We start from the raw sequence: 5,810 nt of genomic DNA on the forward strand, positions 1-5,810 counted from the left end.
TCTCTGGTTCTCTGATATATTAAAGAAGGAACTGAGTCCTGACCAAAGATAGGAAAAATGTGTTTTTCTCTGCAGTGAAGCCAATAGAGCATTTACATTGATGCCTGGCAAAGGCGGCACAAAGGAGAAAACTTCCACTCATCTAATGATACTATCAATTGCAAGGCAGCCAATATTTGTTTGAATGTCCAACCCTCAGGCCACCCTCCTGATTCCACTTCTTCCCTATTTGATTTTTCCCCCCACAGTCATCTTCTGAAATACCATATATTTTTCTCAAATGCTGTTTTTGGTTTTTATTGTCTGTCTCCCGTGGTGGAAAAATACAAATTCCAGAAGGGCGAATATCTTTGCCTATTGCTCATTAATGTATCCTAAGTGCCTATATCAATGCCTGCTTCAGTGGATACTTTGAATGAATAAATGGATTTTTCTCCAGCCACACTAGCCTCCTTTTTGTTGCTCTAAAACTAGCTCAGCAAGCATACTCCCATACCATTATGTGTTTTTCTGTAACAGCCTGGCCTTAGATATCAATATAGCTACCTTCCTTACTTAGTGTACATCTCTGATCACCTTATCAGACATGTGGTACTTTTCTTCATGACAGTTAACATGTCACTGTGTTGTTTTCATGTTTTGCTTTGTTGTTTTCTTTTACTCTAATTACAGGTAAAGAAGCAGATCAGCTATGTCTGTTTTAATTTTTGCAGTACAGTGTCATCTTTCAGTAGATGGGGTAATGGGCATCAGATATCTTAGGATTCAATCCGTGGCATTGCCACTTTGTAGCTAAATAACCTTGGCCAGGTAAACTCTTCCAAACTTTTATTATACGTCTTTAAACTGGGAATAGTAATAAATTCAACCTCGTAAGGCTGTGATGACATTTCATTAAGACAGTCCATATTCAGTCATGCACCGCATAATGACTTTTTGTTCAGTGATAGGCCACATATATGATGGTGGTCCCATCATATCATAAGGTGATAGGTGCAGATTCCTGTTCTGATACCATCCTAAGAAGCTAGATTGCTTGTTCACCTTGCCTCTTCACAGATGGCTGGGGTGGGAGCTGAATTTTTACCCTAGCCCCCCTGAGAACATTTCCAATAAAAAAGGGGGTACCAATTCACAACACTTTGTTACCTCAGAGGTGGGGTGGGGGAGTATAGGCACAGTTCCTTGCTAGGCTTCAGGGAAAGGGGAACTGGATGGCTGACTCAACGTATTGTTGCTGCAGTGTGGTGGGACAGAAGCCTAGGTCCCCACTGGTCTCTGAGAACATCAGGGGAAGAAGGGGGAAAGGAGACTGCCAACAAACCCTGCCTCCCACCACCTGATTCCATCTTGATGATGGGTGGACGCGGAGGCACAGCTCTCCATAGGGCCTAGCTTGCACAGAATGCCTGAGGGGGAAAGCAGAGTGTCGATTAGCCCCACCTCACACCACTTCATTGAGTTTGGATGAGTGTAAAGGTTCAATTTGCCACTGGGCATCACTGACACCAGAGATGGGGATAAATGGAATGCTTACTAGTCCCAACTTGGACTGCCTTGTTCAGTGTTATTGATGTCAGGTGAAGGTGAAGGCTCATCTTGCTGCTGGACACCACTGACACTACCCTGACTGGTGAATTGGATCATCACCATCTGCTTCAGAGAGGCAGGATAGAAGACAAGTTTCCTTCTTGTTCCCTGAAACCTCGGGGGGTGGGGGAGGTAAGGTTTTTCCATTGTTGTTTGTCTAGTGTAGGGGAGGGGAATCTGTCACAAAGGTTTTTCAGTCTTTAGATCACTTTTTTTCTGGTCTTTCGGCAGAGGAAATAGGCTTTTCTTGGAGCTTTGTGTCTGCCATTGTTGGTGGTTCTGGACTGTGGGCTTCTGCAGTACCCTGTCTGGGATATTAGGTGGAATTAGAAAAACCAAGGGAATGCACTGCCTGTGTTCTTGCTCGAGTCCTGAGAGCACGAGTCAGTCTGCTTTCCCCTTTCCACGTTTCAGAGTTCCTTTTGCTGGTTTGCTGTTACATTCAGGGTGTTCTGATGTAGAGGGACCTTCTGGGAGGAAAGGGCAAACTCCAGCTTGGCCAGAACTGAAGGTCTCTAGGATGTTTAGTTTTGAGAATTTTATTTTGACATCTCTTGTGGGCCTACCAAGAGCTGACCATCTCTTGATCTTCTATTAGCTGGAGAGCAAGCGGTTTCTCGATTAGTAGATGTAATCATAAACTTGCCTTTGTGATCTTTTTCTTCTCCCTGTACTTCCTGATTTCTGAACTCCTATGACTCATGATGCATTCCCAATAAAATCTGCCATATTAAATTCATTTTCTAGCCTGTCATGTTTCCAAGTATGCCTATTTAACTCTCTGAGATGTATTTCTTTACTTATTTATTTTTTAATATTTGTTTCTCTCAGCAGTGACCAAACACTAGTTGCAAACTGGTAAGTTTTCCTTACACAAGATTTTTTTTACAAGTCAGAGTCTGAAAGGTCTGGCCTGACTGGCGGATGGAATCTATATGAAAGAAAAGGACATCTTTATGGAAGATACTGGTAAACTTTTTTGTCAGCTTAGAGCCCGTTGTCCTGGCTTTGCTCAGAAGGTTCGACACTGAAAGACTGTGAAACCTTCTGAATGTGAAATAGTGTATTGGAAGTGTGTCTTTGTTTAATTAATTCCATAGGTTGGGGGTCATGACATTCTAAAGTAAATATGAAAGGAGACTATTTTCTGAAGAATAGAAAAGGCGCGTATAAAACTCATTACACTGACCAAGCATCCACTCTCAGGCATCTTCTTACAGTGACTTCTTAATACAGGCCAATATCTCTGATGAATATCGATGCAAAAGTCCTCAATTAAACACTAGCAAACCCAACTCAACAATACATCAGAAAGATCCTTCATCATGACCAAGTGGGATTTATCCCTGGGATGCGAGGATGGTTCAACACATGCAACTCAATCAATGTGACACATCACATCAACAGAATGAAAGATAAAAACCATATGATTATGTCGATTGATGCTGAAAAAGCATTTGATAAAATTCAGCATTCCTTCCCGATAAAATTCCTCAACAAACTGGGTATGGAAGGAACATACCTCAACATAATAAAAGCCATATACAACAGACTGACAGCTAGTATCATACTGAATGGGGAAAAAGTGAAAGCCTTTCCTCTAAGATCTGGAACATGACAAGGATGCCCACATTCACCACTGTTATTCAACATTGTACGGGAAGTCTTTGCTAGAGCAATCAGATGAGAGAAAGAAGTAAAGAGCATCCACACTGGAAAGGAAGAAGCCACATTATCTTTGTTTGCTGATGATGTGATCTTATACTTAGAAAAACCTTAAGACTCTACCAGAAAACTATTAGAACTGATCAACCAATTCGGTAAAGTTGCAGGATACAAAATCAACCTGCAAAACTCACTAGCATTTATATATGCCAATAGCGAACACCCTGAAAAAGAAATCAAAATTAATCTTACTTAAGACAGACACAAATAAAATTAAATACCTCGGAATTAACCAAAGAAGTGAAAGATCTCCACAATGAAAATTATAAGACATTCATGAAAGAAATCGAAGAGGACACAATAATGGAAAGTTATTCCACGTTCATGGATTGGAAGAATCAATGTTGTTTAAATGTCCATAATACCCAAAGCAATCCACAGATTTGATGCAATCCCTACAAAAGCACCAGTGACATTCTTTACAGAAATAGGAAAAGCAATCTGAAAATGTATATAGTACCACAAAATACCCAGAATAGTCAAAGCTATCCTGAGCAAAAAAGAACAACACTGGAGGAATCACATTACCTGACTTCAAATTATACTACAGAGCTATAGTAACCAAATCAGCAAGGTACTGGCATTAAAACAGACCCATAGACCAGTGGGACTGAATAGGCAACCCAGGAACAAATCCACACACCTACAGTGAACTCATTTTTGACAAAGGTGCCAAGAACATACATTGGGAAAAGGACAGTCTCTTCAATAAATGGTGCTGGTGCTGGGAAAACTGCGTATCCCTATGGAAAAGAATGAAACTTGACCATTATCTCTCATCTTATATAAAAATCAAATCAGAATGGATTGAGACATCAGCCTATGAAACTACTACAAGAAAACACGGGGGAAACGCTCCAGGATACTGTTCTGGGCAAAAATTTCTGGAGTAATACCCAAGACGCACTGGCACCCAGAGCAAAACTGGACAAATGGGATCACACACAACTAGTTAAAAAGCTTCCGCACAGCAAAGGAAACAACCACCAAAGTGAAGACACAACCCACATAAAGGGAAAGAATGTTCGCAAACTACCCATCTGACAAGGGATTAATTACCAGTATAATATATAAGGAGCTCAAACAACTGTACTGGAGAAAAATCTAATAATCCGGTTAGAGAATGCACAAAAGATTTGAATACACATTTCTCAAAAGAAGACGTACAAATGGCAAACAGGCAGATGAAGAGGTGCTTAGTATCACTGATCTTCAGAGCAATGCAAATCACAGCCACAATGAGATATCGTCTCACCCCAATTAAAATGGCTTATATCCAAAAGACAGGCAATAACAAATGCTGATGAGGGTGTGGAGAAAAGGGAACCCTTGTACACTGTTGGTGGGAATCAAATTAGTACAACGACTGTGGAGAACACTTTTCAGGTTCCTCAAAAAACTAAAATTTGAGCTACCGTATGATCCACCAATCCAACTGCTGAGTACATACCCAAAAGAAAGGAAATCAGTATATGGAAGAGATATCTGCACTCCTGTTTGTTGCAGCGCTGTTTACAATAGCAACACGTGGAAGCAACCTAAGTGCCCATCAACAGATGAGTGGATAAAGAAAATGTGCTACATATACCCAATGGAGTACTATTCAGTTTTAAAAAGAATGAGATCCAGTCATCTGCAACAACGTGGATGGAATTGGAGATCTTTATGTTGAGTGAAATAAGCCAGGCACAGATAGACAAACATCGCATGTTCTCACTTATTTGTAGGACCTGAAAATCAAAACAATTGATCTCGTGGACGCAGAGAGTAGAAGGATGGTTACCAGAGGCTGGGAAGGGTAGTGTGGAGGCAGCGGGTAGGTGGGGATGGTTAATGGATACAAAAAATTATGGAAAGAATGAATAAGGTGGGATATCACAGCATTTTGTCTAAAGTCAGTAATAGTTGAATTGTACATTTTAAAGTACCTAAGAGGGTATAGATTGTTTGCAACACACATGACAAATGCTTGAGGGGATGTGATGTGATTAGTACACATTGCATGCCTGTTCCAACATATCTCATATACTCCATAAATATATACACCTACTATGCACCCACAAAAATGTAAAAATGAAAACATTTAAAAGAACTTCAGGCTAATGAACTAGGATATCTGGCAGTAAAAATAACTAAACAGCAAAACATTCAAGGTACTGCGTGACTTTGTTCAGCCACTCAGGCAAAAATGAGAGGAGAGAGAAATGCTTTAAAGATGGAATTTGTAAATTAAAAGATAGGGAGAAGGTAAATATGTTGAAAAATTTCACCCTAGCCATGTAAAGAATGAAAAAGCGTGTTTAGGAGTGCAAACTAAAGACATGGCCAAGTGACCACTTTGCTAATGAGATTACCATGGATAGAAGGGAAAGGGGTGCTATTCAGTAAGACAAAGACAACTGAAGAAAGGCCCTGATGAGATTTCAGAGTTTTCCAGGCTGCTCCTCCAGTCACATGTCCAGGGCACAATGCGAAGGCAAAGTTTCCAGAGAGAC

This window comes from Macaca nemestrina, chromosome X, assembly GCF_043159975.1.
Source record: "Macaca nemestrina isolate mMacNem1 chromosome X, mMacNem.hap1, whole genome shotgun sequence".
NCBI classification, from domain to species: Eukaryota; Metazoa; Chordata; class Mammalia; order Primates; family Cercopithecidae; genus Macaca; species Macaca nemestrina.